Raw genomic sequence first — 22,229 nt, forward strand, 5'->3', positions numbered from 1 at the left:
AGTGAAATAGGAGCATTCAGGATGTACCCTTCGTAGTTCCAGATACATTGTGAGGGTAGACTAAATTATATATTAAAGGATAAGTGGGTGGGGGAGGATCTTGGGGGTGATTATAGACTTGATGCCATTTTTCTGCTGAAGTAAGTGTGACAAAGGAGGACACAAGGGTAATTTTTGGTTGTTGTGCTGCTTCAGTTTCCTCTAAGTGATGAGTCTTTGAGAAACCAAGTATTCAGAGGGACCTGAAATAAACACATTAGTCCACTCAGAAGAGTCCCATAGTCTGTGAATGAGTTCATTCCACCACCCCCTCAAAAGGATCTGGGTGTTTCTGTGCGCTATTTTTTACTACCCTCTCCTTTGCTTAATAAGTGCCTATGAATCTTTCAAGGTCTTCCTCAAACTCCATAATCTCTGTGAAACTTCACTCTCTTCCCCCAATCAGAATTCACGGCACCCTCCTCTCCTTCGCCCCAGTACTTCTTACTCATTGGACAGGAATTAACTGCTGTTCTGACTTCATCTCCCCTCACATCACCCTAACTGAGGGCAAGGTCAATGATTTATTCTTCCACCACGCTGCTTCATGAGTTCAGAACACATTTACTGAATGGATGAGTGAAGGAAAACACTTATTGGAAATACACTGCATATCAGCGAGGAATAGACCATCTCTTCATGGAGACACAAATGAAAAAAAAAAAAAACCTATGGGAGCCTAGACATAGAGCTAGAGAAGCTCTGCCAGTAGCTTTCTTTTTGCCCTCATGGAGCAAAAGCCATGTATAGTTTGCCAAATATCAGAGGGGGCTGGCTTTAGCAAAACAAGCATGTATTCAATCAACAGTTACTGCAAGAAACCGTGCTAGGCTTTGTTGCATGCCCAGATGAACGGTGAAGGGGAAACAGGCTTTGTGAGGCCAAACATGGGTACCTCATGTGGTCCTAGTTCACTACAGCTTGCTAAGTTATCCTTATGTAAGTCCCTGGCATGTAGCCACTATGTCCACAGCCATTATAAAACCTCTGCCCTCTCACTGTGGGGCATGGAGATCTGCTTTAGTTCTATGGCCACCCAGGACTCACCTTATCTGTAAGCCTCCCTAATAAACTCCTTTGCCGCCACCCTGGAGTTGCCCATCTCTTTCTTGGTCTCTCGGCACCCTCCATTTTTGGAGGCAAGTTTCTCATTAATGGTCCATGCCTGGACGAACAGAATATAATCCCTTTCCTCAGAGAGCTCACAATATAGTTCTCAAATTCACATAAACTGAATGGTGAGTGTCAGGAAAATGCTAGGTGAGGTGTGACTTTGAAGAGACTCTAAGGCAGAGCAGAAGGCCCTGGGTGGTGCAAACAGTTAATGTGCTCATCAGCTAACTGAAAGTTTGGTGGTTTGAGTCCATCCAGGAACTCCTTGGAAGAAAGGCCTAGTGATATACTTCTGAAAAATCAGCCACTGAAAATTTTCTGGAGCGCAGTTCTACTCTGACATACATGGGGTTACCACGAGTCAGAATCAACACAATGGCAGCTGGTACTAGTTAAGGCAGAGTATGTGGGAGAAAAGGCGTTCCCGGGAGGGAAACGGGACTTGCTAAGACTTGGTGCCTGAAAGAGCATGGTTTCTCCATTTTTTTCATAATTTAATTAGAGGCACATTTTCTTTCTTGTTGGTACCTAAAATAATAGAGTATCTTAGACCAATGGCATAATAAGAGTAAAAAAAAACAAAAAAAACAAAACCCATGCCTTTGAGTTGATTCTGACTCTTGGTGGCCCCATGTGTTACCGAGCAGAACTGAGTTTCATAGGTTTTTTCGGTTGTAGTCTTTACAGAAGCAGATTGCCTGGCCTTTCCTTCTCAGTGCTGCCAAGTGGGTTTGAATGGCTAACCTTTTGGTTAAGAGCTGAGAGCAAACTGCACCATCCAAGGACCTAACGACATAATAAGCTTGATGAAATGCCAGAATTGGAAACCCACAATTGGTCCAGTGTAGCAGGAATATTGGGTGAGCATGGAGGATAAGGGAACTCTTCCTGGAATTTTTCCTTGAGGAGTCTCCATTCCCAGTGATCCAGTGATCCACAGACTTGCACACTGTTCCCCAGTCCCTGAAAAGTCAACTCCAGCACATGTGTGTTGTTTGTTTTAATCCATGGCTCAGAAGGATGAAGGTAAGGAGAATTGTGCTGCTTGAGACCAACCTGCCTCTTTGTAACTTACAGAGAAATCCCATCAAGATCTTTTACAAATTTCATGGCTCCTAACACCGCTGGCTAAAATTGGAAAATCATTAGACAGATAAAATGGAACAACAATGAAAAACAAAGTAGGTTGCCTCTGAAGCCTAGGAGAATCTTACCACTGTCATCACTTTGCCTAGTGAAGAGTTATTATGATCAAAATGGCCCTGCACGAAGTAGGTAACAGGGTTTGGAATACATAAACATCCAGGTTGGTGTGGACTCTGATTTAGAGTCCTATTACCTGGCTGTCTCTGCCCATCTTCAGCTGGCTCAACTCCCCTTCCAGTCGGATTGTTAATTTAGGAGCTGCAATGAGCCTTGTCCTGCACCCTATAGAGGCAAAAAAAAAAAAAAAAAATTTTTTTTTTTTTTAAGAGTGGAGAAATTGACTTTTCTACAGTGTCCAGTAAGAGGTTTCACTGTCTTGACAGGCTAAAGAATGTTTTCCCTGGGAGAAACACATGGGCAGAGTAATTCCTGCCATTACAGTCTATTCTCTGGCTGCTAATAAAAGGTCTGGCTGGGTAAAGGGAGCTTGTCAATGCCGCTGTGTATTTAGGCAGTGAGGAGAGCGAAGGGGAGCTATGCGTTTTGCTCAGTGGTCACCGCCTGAAGTCTCACACATGGACAGACGCTTCTCACCTGGCCTCTGAAAATAGTGAGTGTAATAGAAAAAGACACTTCTGATATTGTAGAGATTGAAGCAAACGGGCCGAGTAGAAACACCTGCCAGGGGGACCGGCTTCTGGCCACAGACCTCAGGCAGACTACAGACAGTGCCAAGGAATCCTTTTGAAATGAAACAGAACTCTTGAAACTCTAATTATAACCATATCTGTGCTGGAGGGAAACACAGCCAACTGCGGCGAGACGTCTATTAGATTTCCCGTTCATCTGAAGCCCACACTGCATTGAAAAGCTGGGAAAGCACCTGGCGGTTGTCAGAGCCAGAGTCCATGTGACTACACTTCCTTTTCCACCCTGTGGAGGGGCATTAATAATTCATCAAGTTGCTTGAGTGTGCGCTGCTGCCCTTTTCAAAGTGTTTTTGCATTAATTATTATCTCATTCAAACTTTTAAACAACTCATAACTGCGGGAATTATTACTCTCACTTTGCAGATAAGCAAAAGGAGACTCAGAGAGGTGAAGTGCCTTGCCAAATATGTAGCTAGGAGGCAAGGGAACTTGAACAAAGTATTTATTGAGCTCCTTCTATATACCAGGCACTGGGCCAGGCAGAGTTGAAAAGAAACTGACATGGTTCCTGCCCTCTTAGAGATTATAATGTGTTAGGGAGAACACATCATAAATAAGGGAACAGACAAATAATTATAAATAATGTTAGGTGCCGTGGAGAAAAGGAATAGGGTGAAGTAATCGAGGGTAATGAGAAGACATAGGATATAAAGCTTTTTAGCTAGAGCTGATGGAGAAGGCTTCTCTGGAGAACACGAAAGATGGACAACCTAATGAGGGGCACGAAGCGTGAGGACCTGGGGCAGGGCTTTGTAGGCAGGGGAACCTCGTACGTACTTGATGGCCCTGGGATAAGAAAAACCTTGGTGCCAGAGCCCAATAGTAGGAGGTGAAGTACAGGGATAGGCAGAGGCTGGACCCGTAGGCTTTGTAGGTAGAATTTATCCCCAGTGTAATGGAGGCCATGCATTGGTTTTGTGGAAAGGATACTGTGATCTGAGCTGTCTCTTTAAAACATCATGCATTACCATATGACGTAGCAGTTCCACTCTTAGGTGTATAGCCAACAGAATTGAAAGCAGTGACTCCAATAGATACTTGGACAACTATGTTCATTGCAGCAGTTTTCACGATAGCCAAAAAGGTGTAAACAACCTAAACTCCCATCAACAAATGAATGGATAAGCAAACTGTGGCATACACATACGACAGAATATTAATCAGCCATAAAGAGAAAGGAAGTCCTGATACATGCTACATGCCATGCATAAGTAGAAACATTATGCAGAGTAAAATAAGACACAAAAGGACACATATTGTATGGTCCCGCTTATATGAAATATCTAGACTAGGCAAATATATACAGACGGAAGTTCATTAATGGTTACAAGGGATGGATGAGAGGGAGGGGAAAAGAGAGGTTTATTGCTTAGGGGACACTGAACTTCTGTTAATAGTGATGGAAAAATTTAGAAACAGATAATGGTCTCCGTTGGACAACATATAAACACAATTAATGTCACTGAATTGTACATGTGAAGAATGTCAAAATGGCAAATGTTTTGTTAAATGTATATTTACCTCAATATTTTTTTTTTTTTTAATTATCATGCTGGCTGCCATAGGGAGGAAGGCTCTTAGGGGGCAAATGTGGAAGCAGAGGGATGAACTAGGAGGATATTTTGGTCTTTGAGAGAGATGATGGCAGATTGGATACAGTTGTGATAGCCATGGGGATGGAGAACAACAGACAGATTTGAGATCTATTGTGCAGGCTGAGTTGATGGGGTTTACCAGTGCATTGCAGGAGAAGTGTCAGGAAAAGTGGGACCCTGGGGAGGTGCACAGCACAGGTTTGGGAGTCACACATAGCTGGATTTGGGCCTCTACACCTGTTGGGCCAGCCCAACTTTGTCAAGTACATCCCCTCAAGACCTTCCCCTTCGTGGTCCTCTACCAACACCTACAATTCGGTTCTCCTCAGATTCCACCAGTTGAATGGGAGCTAGGATAGGGATATGTTGTAATTTTAATGAATAGCCATTACCCTAGGCCTTTCTCGTGTGAGTGAAAAGAAAAACCACCAAGAAAGAAAGCTATGAAAATAATCACCTAAAATTATTCAACTGCCTGCCTTGTTTTCCTGAGATATTAGTTACTAAGCCAGAGATGGTAACATATAGCTCAGGTATGAGTGATACTGTACCTGTGCCCTTTCTTTTGATTCTCCCCCTCAAAGTCTGGGCATGGTACAAGGTGGGGCGGGGCGGCGGGACAAAAAAGAATGGCAGGGAAGAAAGGGAATGGAGATGCTATGGTACAATGCAGAGAAGAGGAATTAGGGGGTCATACAGATCTGGGCTCAAATCATGCTTCTGTGACTTATGAGCTAGGTGTCTTTGGAAGGCTAGTTAACCTCTCTGAGCCTAGATTTTGGCATCCATGGAATGGAATAATAATATCCACTTGCATGGTACATTAAAAATGGCCACAGATTCTTTGTAATTACTCCCATTAGGAGATGGTGTGTATTTCCCAACCCTCTGAATCTGGACTTGTGACTTGCTTCGAGCAGTAGAATGTAGAGGAAATGACAGCAGATTACATCTGAGCCTAAGTCTAAAAAGGCCTTGTAGCTTCTGATTTTACCCTCTTAGAACATTGCTGCCATGAGCCTGAGCTAGCCTGCTGGAGAAGCCACACAAAGGGAAACCAAGCCCCAGCCAACAGCCTGTCAGTCACCAGATTTATGAGTAGGCCACCCTATATTATCCAGCCCCTGTCATTCCACTATCCACCTGCTGAGTGCAGCTGCATGAGTGAGCCCAGCGGAGACCAGCTGAAGAACCATCCAGCTAGGCCCTTCCAAAAATCGCCAGCCCACGGAATCATGAGCTAATAAATGGTTGTTGTTTTAGGTCGTTAAGTGTGGGGTAGTTTGTAATACAGCAAAGGCTGACACACCTGACCAAGGTGTGGTGAGGATTAAGTGATACAACACATAAAAAGCACATGATACCTGGCACACAGCAGGCATTTAACAAATGTTAGTTTCTCTCCCACCTGCTGAGACCGCCACAGGAAAGAGACATATTCTCCAGGAACACTTTTTAAAACAGAAATTCAGAAATTCATCCTCTGAAAACATGCTATAATATCTACATCTTTTTTACTTTTCATGAATGAATTGTCTTTTATTGCAAATATCTAGTATTTTCATTACATTTTGGAGTGATAAGCCTTCTGTGGTCTAATCTAACCACCACCTGGAACATTGTTTTTATGAGAAAATGCACAGTCAGTTCCAAACTGCCAGCTTTGTCAAGAACTTTGGCAATAACAGAGTCACTGCATTAATTACTGATGAGAGCAAGGGCTGAGGGCATTTCAGGGTGAGCAGGGCCCAAATAATGCCAGTGATAGTAAATTAACAGGTTGTAGTGAGAGACACAGAATTGTTGGTTTGGCTAATTTAGAAATACACTAAAAATTAAAAATAAGGAAAAGAGAGTAAAGGCTCCAGGAGTCATCCATCCTATTATTTATTCAGCACATACTTATTAGCTCCTACTATGTGCTCTGCGGGATCCCTGGTAGCACAACAGTTAAGCCCTTGGCTGCTAACCAAAAGTTTGGTGGTTCAAACCCATTCAGTGGCTCCATGGGGGAAAAGACCTGGCAATCTGCTCCTGGAAAGATTACAGCCTAGAAAACCTTATGGGGGCAGTTCTACTTTGTGATACAACACTAACAACAACATGTACTCTGAGGAGTCCCTGGGTGGTGCAAACAGTTAACATTCTTGGTTGCTAACAGAAAGGTTGGCAGCTTGAGTCCACCCAGAGACACCTTGGAAGAAAGGACTCATGATCTGTTTCTAAAAAATCAACCATTGACAACTTTATGGAGCCCAGTTCTACTCTAGCACACAAGGGGTATCAATGAGTTGGGGTTGACTTACAGAAACTGTATGTACTTTGAAGCTTGAGGATACAAAGGTCAAAGAAGTCACAGACCAGTGTGGTTGACTGATGACTAACTACACCCTCTTCTCACTTATTGACATGGTTGGGTTCCAAAGACCAGGTCATTATGTGAAATCGGTGTTATGTGAAAAATGGAGGATGACCATATCAGATCACAAAATGGAGAATGACCACATCATTACATAACTGCCAAATTGCATCACTACATAACTGCCAAGTTACTTCATCACAAACTGCCAAATCACTTCATTATTTAACTGCCAAACCACTGAGAATCATGACTCAGCCAAGTTGACACATAAACTGCATCATCAAAGCCAGCATTACTCTCGGATCCCACCTCAGCATTTGCTACTGCCAGATGTAGGTTGTCAATGTGCAAAATAGTCAGTAGATTTTTTACTATTGTTGTAAATGTGAAATGTCAGGTAACAAGATAGTCGATAAGTGAGGAGAAAGTGTAAACAGTTCCAGCAACCTGTAAGTGCTGTGATAGAGGGAACTGCTAGTGCTTTGGGAGCACTGAGAAGGAAGAAATTAACTCTATTTGGGGCAACCAGCGACAGCTTCCTGAAAAAGTGAGTCTTAAGGGATATACCTTCATTTGGCAAAGGCAGAAAGTGCCTTCCAGGGAGAGAGTAGTATCATTTTCAAGACTTGAGGGTGAGAAAGAGAAGAGTCAGCCAAGTCTCTATCAAGACTTTGTCCATGGGAAAGGAATAGTGAGAGAGGTAGCAAGGAACCAGATTATGAAAAGCCTTCAAGGTCATATTACTAAGTGCTGTTGTTGTTAGATGCCATTGACCTGGTTCTGAATCATAGCAACCCTATATACAACAGAATGAAACACACTTGATTCTGTGCTATCCTTACAATTGTTGCTATGTTTGAACCCATTGTTGCAGCCACTGTGTCAATTTATCTCGTTGAGGGTCATCCTCTTTTTTGCAGATGCTCCACTTTACCAAGCATGATGTCCCTCTCCAGAGACTGGTCCCTCCTGACAACATGTCCAAAGTACACGAGACAAAGTCTCACCATCCTCATTTCTAAGGAGCATTCTGGCTGTTCTTCTCCCAATACAGATTTGTTGGTTCTTCTGGTAGTCCATGGTATATTCAATATTCTTCACCAACACCATAATTCAAAGGCATCAACTCTTTGGTCTTATTCATTGTGATGGTTAAGGCTGTGTGTCAACTCGGCTGGACCATGATTCACAGTGGTTTAGCAGTTATGTAACGAGGTAGTTTGGCAGTTATGTAATGATGCAGTTTGAAAGTTATGTAATGATGTAATTTGGCAGTTATGTAATGATGTAGTTATCCTGTATGTTGTGATATGATGCAATCTGATGTGGTCAGCCAATCAGTTGTAAGGGGAGTTACCTCAGGGGTGTGACCTGCATCCAATATACATATGGATGTTCCGGCAAAGCTCCCTGGCTTTTGCTCACTCTGGAGCAAAATCTGACCTCTGGTTCTTGGAGTGTGAGCAGCAGCCTACCGTCTGACCTGGCAATGTTGGATTCGTCAGTCCTTGCAGCTACGAGAGTCAGGAGAAGCCTTCAGCCTAATGCTGACCCATAAACTTGGAACTTGCCAGCCTCTACAACTGTATGAGCCATTTCCTTGAGATAAATCTCAATCTCTCTCTCTCTCTATCTGTCTAACCCCCTCTCTCCATCCATTTTTCCTTCCTTCCTTCCATGCATCCATCTATCCCTCCCTCCCTCCATCTATCTATAAATACACTTCGCTGGTTTTGCTTCTCTAGAGAACCCAGTCTAAGACATTTGGTACTGCGAGTGCTTCGAGAGAAAAAAAATTGTAAGGATAATTCTCTAAATTGGTTCTCAAGTCTGATGACTCTGCCTCCAGTAGTAGAGAGGTCACTGCTACTCCATGGCATGAGGTGGCAATAGAAATATGCAAAATAACACCACCAATGGATCAAATATTTGCTAGACATGAGGTTTTGGGTTATGGTTGAAAGTATTTTATCGATCACACTATTACACTTCTCGACAGGAAATTATGTGTATAAATGTAAATAAAAAGTTTAATTTTCTGTGACTATAGCACTCAAAATATTAAAAATTCTTCTGGATCGAGTTTTCATTATTATTAAAATTAATTTATCTAAATGATATAAACTTCCAATTTTGAGAAACAATTATTAAATGATAACGGTAAGATTTTATTGGAATTGGACCTCTTAATGAGGTCCCTGAGCTTTTCCATTGGTGCCTATATCTGCAGAAGAATATTACTTATTTATATAAACAGACAGGGCTTGGCATCACTTCTGTTCTAGTTTTCGTTTTTAAAGATATAAGTGCTGAGAAAATATACTTACTCAAACAAGCATATGGTAGTGGAAAGACTTTTGCTACAGCAATGTCACTCAATTTTCCAAACTCCTGAGTTAAATGTCAAAAATCTTAGAGTGATCTATCATTGAAAATTATTTTAAATTATCTACCACCTGACAGCTCTATTAAATCTCCTTTCAATTTTGTTGAAAGCAAAGACCCAGAAATCACCTGACTTGCAAAAATATTTGTTACCTAGTCATTGGAGTCTTTCACTTTCTCAATTCCTGGGAAAAAAAGATATAAGACTTATCTTTCAATTATATCTGTTATTATTTCACTTAAAGAGACTATTAAAACCCAATATACTCAGAAAGAATTGAGAAAATTGAAATATTCTTTTCAATACAACTTTGCCTATACAATATGTTAATAAAATGATTTTATCTTAATGCATACTTCCTATATATTTTTGTTAAAATGTTGGAACTGCAGACTAAGTTCTTTCAAGTTATATATTCTGTATAAGCCTAAATGGTAAAGCCAGATCTCATCATTAGTAAAACTACCCAACCATACTTTCTCTCATAAAAAAAAAGAAGTGATTTCATTTCTCAATTTACTCCTGCATTTGAATTCTAAGAGACAGTTATAGATAGCTAGAGAGATGGAGGATATATGTATGAATGGGTGGGTGGATAAATGGGTGGATGGATGGATAGAAAAATAGATGAATGAATGGTGGATAGATAGGTAGATGGAAGTACGGATGATGAATGAATAGATGGATCAATTTTTTTGGTCAATCAAAAAATAGATAACTTAGACTACAACCAGTGAATTCATTCAAACATTATTTGAAGTCTTTATCCACAAACCTATTTGCTAACACGAAAAATTTTCATCTGCCATCAAATGGTTACTACCACCAAAATTCTTACAAATGTTCTTTTGAAAGAAAAAGACATTTTCTTTTAGATTGTCCACTTAAGAACCCCAATTTAGAAATAAAACAAAATAATAAAACAAGATCCAAACCCCATAAATGTATACCTAGACAATTTTGAAAGGAAACATGCCAAAATTATTAATAGTGATTATCTAAATTTTGGGATTATAGTTCATTTTACTTTAAAAAAAAATTACCCTTCTGTATTTTCTAAAATCTCTGTGAAGACAATGTATCCTTTTATAATCAGAAGAAAAAAAAATCAGCTTTACTTCAAATTAATCAAGATTATCTTGGGTGGGCCTTACACAAGCAGTAAACTCTTAAAATGCAGAGAGTTTTTTCCAGCTGGTCTTGAAGAAGACAAGAAATAACTGTGTTATGAACTGCGTATGAAGAGGGGCAGCTTCTAGGAGCGGAGACAAGTCCCTGGCTGACAGCTAGCAAGAAAATGAGACCTCACAGAGCCAACATGGTGCTATAGACAGAAGCACCATGCAGTCCCTCTGCAGCAAAGACCCAAAAAATGAAGTAAAATAGACACAAATGTCAGTACTGGAACCCTAAGTACCAAATGAAGGAATAAAGAACTCGATCAAGCACCAATTGGGATAAGAAAATGCCAGAGAGTGGAGAATGAGGAAAGCTATAGAGTGGAAGTCCCATACCAGCTAATGTAGCTGGATTTGCCTTTCTTGGGCTACAGCCACCAAAGAACTCAGACAGGGAGTATGGGAAGGCAACTTCGTGGAGCTCCCAACAGGAGACAGAGCACCCAGTAACCAGGGTTACACACTTTCCCAGCCCACACCCTTATTCTCTGTAGGAGGCCTCTGCTGCTTGCCAGCAGGCCATGGTTGTTCTGCCAGAGAGATACCAACTCACTGCTGCCCAGATTTGCCATCTTGGGCTTCAACTGCCAAGGACTGTGGACAGGGAGTACAGGAAGCACCCAGCAGGACACAGAGCACCTGGTAATTAGGGGTACACATTTTCCCACCCCCTATTCCTTCTTCCGTCTCTGTGAACTCTTGCTTGCCAACAGGTCACAGTTGCTCAGCCAGAGAAACACTAGCTCACTGCCACCGGGTCCATTCCACCCCTACCAACTGGCCCCTTTGGTGCCATTTTTAATTTGGTTTGTATTTTTGTTTGTTTGTTTGTTTCTTCCATCCTCTCCCCTTCTTGACAGGCTGTGATTCTTTGGTTTGTTTCCTTTGTTCTTTTTTTATTTGTTTGTTTTTTGGTATTTTTTTTCTGGCCTTTTTTTTTTTTTCTTCTCTCTCTCCTTCCTTTTCTCCCACCTAGCTAGCCCTGTGTGCCATCCCCTCCCCTTCTTCATGGGCTGTGATTTTTCAGTTTGTTTTCTTTGTTCTTTTTCTTCTTCCTTTCTTTCTCTCTTTTTTTTTTCCTCCTGTTTGTTCTTTGGAGCTCCAGAAAGTGACCAAAATAAAGCCCCAGATGACCTTCTGCTAGAAATAAAGGGCACTGGAACAACCTGATAGGGGATTCAGAACTCTCATATTCAGGGTTCTCCAACAGATGGAGAAAAATGCAGACAAAAGTAAGGAAAAATAGGTAAAATCTTGGAAAACACAGTAAAAAATCTTGGAAAAGACAGACAAAATAATGGAAGAAATCGGGAACAAAATGTCAAAATAAGTAAACAATTAGAAACCATATAAAAATAGCAATTAGAATATAGGAACAAAATGTCAAAATAAGTAAACAATTAGAAACCATATAAAAATAGCAATTCAAAATCAAAAAGATAAACAATAAGATTTCGGAAATGGACAGTGCAATAGAAGGTTTTAGAAGCAAATTTCAAACAATGGAAGACAGGGTCAGTGAAACTGAAGACAAATCCATGTATACTACTTTGAGGCAAAATCAGAGAAAAGGATGAAGAAAAATGAAGGAACCCTAAGAACAATGTGGGATACAATCAAAAGCAAAAATTTGCCTGTGATCAGAGTTCCAGATCAGGGGGAGAAAACAGAAAACACAGAGAAGACCATTGAAGATTTGCTGACAGAAAACTTCCATAATATCATAAAGACGAAAAGCCGACCATCCAAGAAGCTCAACAAATTCCATATAGGATAGACCCCAAAAGGAAAACACCAAGACATCTCATAATCACACTTGCTAAAACCAAAGACAAAGAAAGAACCCTGAGAGCAGCTTGAGAAAAATGAAAAGCCACACACAAAGGGAAAACAATAAGACTAAGCTCTGATTCCTTGGCAGAAATCATGCAGGCAAGATGGCAATGGGACGGCATATATAAAATCTTGAAAGACAAAAATTGCCAACCAAGAATAATATACCCCACAAAACTCTTGCTCAAATATGATGGCAAAAATAGTATATTTCCAGATAAATAAAAATTAAGGGAGTGTGTAAAAACCAAACCAAACTGACGGGAATTATTAAAGAGAGTCATTTGGTTAGAGAGTCAACAACATTAGACAATAACCTGAATCTAGCACATAAGATAGGATCAGATAGACATCAACCTAGATAATGAACTCTCCAGGATAAAACAAAACTAAAAAATTTACAAGGAACCAGAGACAACAATCTGTAAATGACAACAATGTCAGAACAATAAAAGTGGGAATAAATGGTGTAGGTATAGAATTTTCAAATGGAGAGAAAGTGAAGGCATTATCAAGTAATAAAAAACTGGTTAAACTTATGAAGATGGGGTAAATTTCAAGGTAACCACAGAGAAACTTAAGAAACCTATTCATCAAAATATAGAAGAAAAACATAAAGCCTTAGTAAACACAAAATCTACAAAAATGAAAAATGAAACAAAGCCACAAAAAATAGAATTCAGCACAGAAGAGTAAGAAGTCAGCACCACAAAAAAAAAAAAAAAAAAAAAAAATGACGGCAATAAATTCATACCTGTCAATAATCTCACTGAACATAAATGGCTTAAATGCACCCATAAAGAGACAGAGAGTGACAGAATGGATAAAAAAACAAGACCCATCAATATGCTGTCTACAAGAGACACACCTTAGAAACAAAAACATAAATTTATTAAAAATCAAAAAATGGAAAAAAATATATCAAGCAAACATCTACCAAAAAAGAGCAGGAGTGGCAATACTAACTAATCTCAGATAAAACAGATTTTAAAACAAAATCCACCATAAAAGACAAAAAAGGACATTATATAATGATTAAAGGGACAATCCGTCATGAAGACATAGCCATGATAAATATCTATGCATCCAATGACAGGGCTCCAAAATACATAAAACAAATTCTAACAGCACCGAAAAGAGAAATTGATAGTTCCATAATAATAGTAGGAAACCTCAACACACCACTCTTGATAAAGGACAGAATATCTGCAAAGAAACTCAACAAAGATACAGAAGATTTAAAGGCTGCAATCAACCAACTTGACCTCATAGACATATACAGAACACTCCACTCAACAGCTGCAAAGTACACATTCTTTTCCTACGTATGTGGAATGTTCTCCAGAATAGTTCACATCTTAGGCCACAAAGCAACTCTCAAAAAAAAAAAAAATCCAAAACACTGAGATAATGCAAAGTATATTCTCTGGTGACAATGCCATCAAAGTATAAATTAATAATAGGAAAAGCAAGGGAAAAAATCAAATACATGGAAACTGAGTAACACCCCACTTAAAAACCACTGGGTTATAGAAGTAATCAAAGATGGAATAAAAAAAATTCCTGGAATCAAATGAGAATGAAAATGCATCATACCAAAACCTTTGGGACAGAACAAAGACAATGCTCAGAGGTCAATTTATAGCAATAGGTGCACAGATCAAAAAAGAAGGGACAAAATTAAAATGTTAGCTATATAACTTGAACAATAAAGAACAGCAAAAGAAGCCCACAGCCACCAGAAGAAGGAAATGATCAGAGAGAAGAGATAAATATCAGAGAAGAAATAAATGAAATAGAGAAAGAATAAAAATTAGAATCAACAAAACCAAAAGCTGATTCTTTGAAAGGATCAATAAAGTCAACAAACCACTGGCCAAACTAACAAAAGAAAAACAGGAGAAGACACAAATAACCCAAATAGGAAATGAAGTGGGGGACATTACAACAGATCCAAATGAAATAAAAAGGATCATAACAGAGTACTATGAAAACTATATCCCAACAAATTTCAAAACCAAGAGAAAATGGACAAGTTTTTAGAAACACACTACCTACTCAAACTAATACAAGCTGAAGTTGAAAATCTGAACAGACCCATAACAAAAGAAGAGATTGAAAAGGTAATTAAAAAAAATCCAACAACAACAACAAAAAACTCTGGCCCAGATGGCTTCACTGGATAATTCTGCCAAACATTCAGAGAAGAGATTACACCAGCGCTGCTCAAACTATTTCAGAATATAGAAAAGGAAGGGACACTTTCTGAATTCATTGTATGAAGCCAGCATAACCCTGATACCAAAACCAGGCAAAGACACCACAGAAACAGAAAATTACAGATCAATATCTCTCATGAATATAGATGCAAAAATTCTCAACAAAATTCTAGCCAATAGAATTCAGCATCATATCAAAAAAATAATACACCACGACCAAGTGGGATTCATACCAGGCATGCAAGGATCAACATCAGAAAATCAATCAATGTAATCCACCACATAAATAAAATAAAAGAATCATATGATCATCTCAATCAATGCAGAAAAGGCATTTGACAAAGTCCAACACCCATTCATGATAAAAACTCTCAATAAAATAGGTATAGAAGGGAAATTCTTCAGCATAATAACGGACATCTATACAAAACCAACAGCCAACATCATTCTTAATGTAGAGAGGCTAAAAACATTCCCCTTGAGAACAGGAACACGACAAGAATGCCCTTTATCACCACTCCTATTTGATGTTGTACTGGAAGTCCTAGCTAGAGCAATAAGGCGAGAAAAATAAATAAAGGGCATCCAAACTGGTAAGGAAGAAACAAAACTGTCCCTATCTGCTGATGATAGAATACTATACATAGAAAACCTAAAAAAAAAAACTCCATGAGAAAACTACTGGAACTAATAGAAAGATTCAGCAGAGTTGCATGATACAAGATAAATATACAAAAATCAGTTGGATTCCTATACACCAATAAAGAGAATGATGAAAAGAAAATCAGGAAAACAACCATTTATAATAGCCCCTAAAAAAATAAAATACTTAGGAATAAATCTAACCAGCGATGTAAAAGGCCTATATAAAGAAAACTACAAAACCCTACTGCAAGAAAATAAAAGAGACCTACATAAATGGAGAAACATACCATGCTCATGTGTAGGTAAACTCAACATTGTGAAAATGTCAATTGTACCCAAAGCAATCTACGAATACAATGCAATCCCGATCTAAATACCAACAGCATTCTTCAAAGAGATGGGAAAACTAATCATTAACTTTATATGGAAAGGGAAGAGGCCATGGATAAGTAAAGCACTACTGAAGAAGAAGAATAAAGTAGGAGGACTCGCACGATCCGACCTCAGAACCTACTATACAGTCACGGTTGTCAAAAGAGGCTGGTACTGGTCCAACGACAGACACACTGACCAATGGAGCAGAGTTGAGAACCCAGACATAAATCTATCCACCGACTGAAAAAAAATAAATTCTTGTCACCTTATCATCCACAAAGGCCCAAAGTCCATCAAATGGGGAAAAGACAGCCTTTTTAACAAATGGTGCTGGCAAAACTGAATGTCCATCTGCAAAAAAGTGAAACAGGACACATACTTCACACCAGACACAAAAACTAATTCCAAATGGATCAAAGACCTAAATATAAAAACAAAAAAAATACAGATAATAGAAGAACAAATAGGGTCAATGCTAGAGGCCCTAATACATGGCGTTAACAGGATAAAAATCATTACTAACAATAAACAAACACCAGGAGATAAGGTAGATAACTGGGATCTTCTAAAAATTAAACACTTATGGTCATCAAAAGACTTCACCAAAAGAGTGAAAAGAGAACCTACAGACTGGGAAAAAAAATTTGACTATGACAAATTTTGATTATGTCTAATCTCTAAAATCTATAGGAAAATCCAATCCCTCTACAACAAAAAGACAAGTAATCCAATTATAAATGGGTAAAGGATATGAAGAGATACTTCACCTAGAAGACATTCGAACAGCGAACAGATTCAGGAGGAAATGCTCTCCATCACCAGCCATTAGAGAAATGCAAATAAAAACCACAATTAGGTACCATCTCACCCCATCACTACCGGCAGGAATCAAAAAAGCAGGAAATAACAAATGCTGGACAGGCTTCCAGAAGATTGGAACGCTTATACACTGCTAGTGGAAATGCAAAATGGTACAGCTGTTTTGGAAAATGACATGATGATTCCTTAAAAAACTAGAAATAGAAATACCATATGATCCAGCAATTCCACTTCTAGGACTATATCCTAGAGAAATAGGAGCCATCCCATTAATAGACATGCACACCCACGTTCATTGCAGCATTGTTCACAATAACAAAAAAGTTGGAAACAACCCAGGTACCCATCAACAGATAAATGGATAAACAAACTATGGTACATAAACACAATGGAATACTATGCAAAGATAAAGAACAATGATGAATCTGTGAAGCAGCTCACAACATGGGTGAATCTGGAGGGCATTATGCTGAGTGAAATAAAGCAGTCACTAAAGAACAAATATTGTACGAGACCACTACTACAAAAACTCATTAAAATGTTTACACACAAAAAGAAACATTCTTTGGTGGTTACCAGGGAGGGGCGAGGTGGGAGGGAAAAACACTAAAAAGACAATAGATAAATGATAACTTTGGTGAAGGGTAAGATAGTATACAATGCCGGGGAAGCCAGCACAACCTGTCCAAAGCAAGGTCATGGAAGCTCCACGGACACTTCCAAACTTTCTGAGGGTCCAAATTACTGGGCTGAGGTCTGTGGGGACCATGTTCTTGGGGAAAATCTAGCTCAACTGGCATAACATACTTTATAAAGAAAATGTTCTACATTCTACTTTGGTGAGTAGCATCTGGGGTCTTAAAAGCTTGTGAGCGGCCATCTAAAATACTCCAGTGGTCTCACCCTGTCCGGAGCAAGGGAGAAAGAAGAAAACCAAAGACACAAGGGAAAGATTAGTCCAAAGAACTAATGGAACACAACTACCACAGCCTCCATCAGACTGAGTCCAGCACAACTAGATGGTGTCTGGCTACCACCACTGACTCCTCTAACAGGAATCAAAATGGAGGGTCCCAGACAGAGCTGGAGGAAAATGTGGAACAAAATTCTAACTAAAAAATAAATAAAAAGACCAGACTTACTGGTCTTACGGAGACTGGAAAAACCCCTAGAGTGTGGCCCCTGGATACCCTTATAGCTCATTACCGAAGTCACTCTTGAGGGTCACAGTTCAGCTAAAGATTAGACAGACACATAAAACAAGAGGAGAATAAATGGGCACACCAGCCCAGGGACAAGGATGAGAAGACAGGATGGGACAGGAAAGCTGGACTAATGGAAATGCAGAACCAAAGGTCGAGAAGATGAGAGTGTTGACATGTGGTGCAGATAGCAAGCAATATCACAAAACAATATGCGTCATAATTGTTTAATGAGAAACTAGTTTGCTCTGTAAACCTTTGTCGAAAGTACAATTAAAAAAACTAAAAAAAAAAGAATAAAAGAAAATGAGACCTGAGCCCTGCAACTGCAAAAAAATAAATTCTGTAAACAATCAGTGATTTTGGAAAAGGACCTCAAGTCTCAAACCAGATTGCAGCCCTGGCCAACTTTTTGCTTTCAGCCTTATAAAACTCAGAGCAGAGAACCCCGGTATGCCATGCCTAGACTGCTGACCTACAGTTCATCTGTGGGAACTCTGAGGATGGAGGGCAGAAGCCTGTTCCCAAAGACCTGGAACTATGATTATCAGAGTGATACTTTGTGAACTGAGATCAAGCCTCGGAGAGGAGCGAAGGATTGGAGAACTCCAACTGCCGAAAGGAGACTACTGTTTTTTTTACTCAAATAACGCATGCCTTCTACATTTCTCCATTTGTTTGCCAAATGTGCCCTCCCCTAAAAATTGGCATAGTGCTCTTACGAAAATACCTCATGGGGGAAAGTCACAGTTGGCAAACAAATGCAGAAGGCATGTGTTATTTAAGTAAAAATATAGTAAATTTAAACACAGAAATGGAAAGATCAAATATTTTCTACTAACAGCAGAAATGGTGGCTGAAGAATGAGTATTCATTAATAGAGAAATAAGGAAAGTGAAATTCCTGATACAGGCAGTCCCTAGTTTACGAACAAGATCCATTCTTGAGTCTGTCTTTAAATGGAATTTGTAGGTAAGTCAGCACAGGTACATATGATTTTTATTTAGCGCCAGTTAGTCAAATGTTCGTCTTAGTACATAGTATATATTTCACCTTTCTACGTGTTGCAATTGGCAAATATGCTGCAAAAGACCTCTTTAAAGTGTTGAAAAGCAATGATGTAACTTTAAAGACTAAGGCGTTCCCGACCCAAGCCGTGGTGTTTTCAATTGCCTCATATGCATGTGAAAGCTGGAAAACGAATAAGGAAGGCCAAAGAAGAATTGACACCTTTGAATTATGGTGTTGATGAAGAATATTGAATATACCATGGACTGCCAAAGCTATGAACAATTCTGTCTTGGGGAAGTACAGCCAGAATGCTCATTTGAAGCAAGGATGATGAGACTTCATCTCACATACTTTGGACATGTTATCAGGAGGGACCAGTCCTTGGAGAAGGACCTCATGCTTGGTAAAGCAGAGGGTCAGCAAAGAAAAGGAAGACCTTCAACAAGATGTATTGACACGGTGGCTGCAACAATGGGCTCAAGCATAACAACTATTGTGAGGATGGACCAGGACTGGGCAGAGCTTCCTTCTGTTGTACATAGGGTCCATATGAGTCGGTAATGACTTGATGGCCCCTAACAACAACATGCAATTAAAACACTTAAGAAACACTTCCAAACTGTGCTATGTTTTCATGAGCATCACAAAGTAGCATGTGGGTTCTTTATTATGAACCATTGTATTTAACTCAAAATTTTAATATAATAGGCTTATGGCAGTCTGTTCTTAAGTATGAGCTGTCCAAATCAGACATTTGTTAACTGGGGGACTGCCTGTATATAAATTGTGATAATAAGTTTTCAACCTTTTTTTCTTCTTTGTGTAAACCTTTCTTATTTTTATCACCAACACTGTCATTTACTATTTGCATTGGCTGGAAACCATACAGCCATCTCTGTCTCCTCATCATTCAAACTATAAATTCATCTTTGACCATCCTGTGTGGTATGTGTGGACAGGGAGAAGAGGTTTTAGCCTAACCCTGAGGCACTCTATATATTTGTATTTGACCAAACGTGAATGCATGGATGAGGAGGAATGTTTCCCTCAAACCGTCTCTTTTTTTCTTGCTTCCTTTCTTTTTTTAAAGCTTCTTGAGCACGAAGTAGTGCTTTAAAAAAATCCAACATTTAATAAATTATTTTAAATGTCAATGACTTGGAAATATAGGGATTACTTTCTCTCCAAATAACCCAGTTAAAGAAAACGATGTTTTGCTAAAATGAACATGGCTTATTATTGATTCCATAACATTTGAAAAGTGGCAGAAAGAGGCACTGCCTGTTCAAACACAGTAGCATCAGCATTTGCTTAGTGATCAGAGGGGATGTGTAGCTCAGTACAGACAAATTATGGTAAACTAGAAAAAGGGACATTGGGCTTGGCACAGTGTAACTCTGGTGTTGGAATATATTCCTGACCCTGTCCTCCTGGTCTACAGGCTCCCCACTTCAAAGGGCCCTCTTTGTCCCTGGAGCTGTGGATGTTGACTCCACAGCTCCGTAAGTTCTGTTGTAGTACCTTTTAGAGCTCACAACAGTCCCCCCTTCTGTGAGAGCTGCACAGATTTTCACTTAAAAGGGGACTTCGGGAGAGGCGGGGCCAAGGTGGTGGAGTAGACAGATACTTCCTAGGGTCTCTCTTACAATAAAGACCCCCCAAAAAACAAGTGAATCAATTATGTATGACAATCTAAGGGCCCTGAATATTAAAGGAACATTTGAGGAATGGGACTGAACAGCAGAGGGAGGGAGAGACGGTTCAGAAGCAGCGAGGAGTTGCCAGACCTGACCCTGTGGGAATTGGCACCCCGCAGGCTGGACCAGCTGGCATACATGGTGAGGCAAGCAGTGGCACTTAGGATGCTTTTTCCACAATGGGAGAGACCGAGCGGTGGAGAGTCTCCAGAACCAGTGAAAAGTGGTGCCCAATCAGCAAAAGATAGGCACCTTCATCTAACCTACCACATGCATCAAAAAATAGCCCCTTTGGGAAGAACCTCTGTCCCATTTACCTACCCGCTCCCCACTCTGCACCAGATCCAAGGCCAGCTTCAGCAACTGCTACATTCCCTGGGTGGGAAGTTGGGTCTGTCTCGCACTCTGAGCCATTCTCCCAGCTTTGGAGAGGGAGCAAATTAACAAACAGGCAAAAATAATCTGCCAGCTCCCCTAAGCCAGGAACTCAGGGCAGGCACAGCTCCTTTGCCTAGGTACAGACATAAGGGGTCCACAAACTTTGAATGCCTTTCGCCCCTGTGTAGACCTGTGAGGGCCCATTTCAACAGTGTAGGCCCTCATTTGCATAGTACAATGGGGTATATACCTAAAGCTTAACTTCGACTATATCAGCTATATGGTGGAGTGGCAGGTTCGTGACATTTGACACTGCTCTGCCTATTAAGCAGGGCCCTCACCTAATCACATCAGGGGCCTGAGGACTGGTGGCTCCACCTAGCCTCCTGCAAAAGGGTTCCAAGAATAAGTGCTGCCTCCCAGTCCTTACAGCCAACAGCATTGGGTGCCCATAGTCAGGCTGCAAAACCCACCCACCTACACACTCTGGGAGACAGGGTCACACTTTCCTTCCAGACACTCACGTGCAGCCATCAGCGCCCTGCTTTTCTTAGCATCTGACCCCCTACTGCAGCCACATACCTTGCCTACTCCAATCACCCTAGCTCATTTAGGACTGTATTTTTATGAGAGCTTACACCACACACTTGGTGAACAATTACTTGGACACCTGAGCTGAAACCTTACAAGAAAAGTAAATTGACTCCTGTGCTCACATTCCTAGTAACAGTTCTACCCACCTGGTGGCAGGACATGAGGGCTTTGAAAGCACCAATAATCAAACTAGCTCATATGACCAGCCTATTTGGGCATATCAAAACAAAACATGAGGCTGAGACTCAGTAAGAAATAGTAAAATAAATAAATATAGTAACTTATTGATGGGTCAAAGACCACAGTCAATAAAGAGGCAGACCATGATGGCTTCAGCAAGCACCTAAAACAAAGAACAAGAAAACTTCCAGAGGAAAAGAACTTCTTGGAATTACCAGAAGTAGAATTCAAAAGATTAATATACAGAGCTCTTCAAGAGATCAGGAAGAAGATCAGGCAAAATGAAGAATAAGCCAAGGAGCACACAGACAAAGCAATAGAGGAACTTAAGGAGGTTATACAAGAGCATAATGACAAATTCAACAGGCTGCAAGAATGCATAGAGAGACAACAAACAGAAATACAAAGGATTAATAATAAAATTTCAGAATGAGACAACTCAATAGCAGAACTGAGGAAATGGAAGTCAGAATTAGTGAGGTTAAAGATAAAGCACTTAACACCAACTTATTTGAGGAAAAATTAGACAAAAGAATTTAAAAAAATGAAGAAACCCTAAGAATTATGTGGGACTCTATCAAGAGGTATAACCTATGAGTGACTGGAGTACCAGAATGGAGGGAGGATAACAGAAAAATACAGAGAGAATTGTGGAAGATTTTTTGACAGAAAACTTCCCTGATATTATGAAAGATGAGAAGATATCTATCCAAGAAGCTCATTGAACCCCACACAAGGTAGATCCCA

The 22,229-nt window shown here is 40.0% G+C and overlaps 1 protein-coding gene across 2 annotated transcripts in view; it reads right to left on the bottom strand.

Moving 5' to 3' along the window:
- AOAH (acyloxyacyl hydrolase) overlaps window positions 1–22,229 on the bottom strand; it is a 257,138-nt gene that overhangs the window by 228,143 nt on the left and 6,766 nt on the right. Inside the window, exon 2 of one of the 2 annotated variants that reach the window (XM_049893392.1) lies at window positions 2,492–2,580. The exons of the other annotated variant lie outside the window; for it this stretch is intronic. The gene's annotated coding sequence lies outside the window, so the exon portion shown is untranslated. The remainder of the gene's footprint in view (window positions 1–2,491; window positions 2,581–22,229) is intronic. 2 annotated transcript variants of the gene reach the window in all.

The sequence above is a fragment of the Elephas maximus genome, chromosome 8 (assembly GCF_024166365.1).
Source record: "Elephas maximus indicus isolate mEleMax1 chromosome 8, mEleMax1 primary haplotype, whole genome shotgun sequence".
NCBI lineage: Eukaryota > Metazoa > Chordata > Mammalia > Proboscidea > Elephantidae > Elephas > Elephas maximus.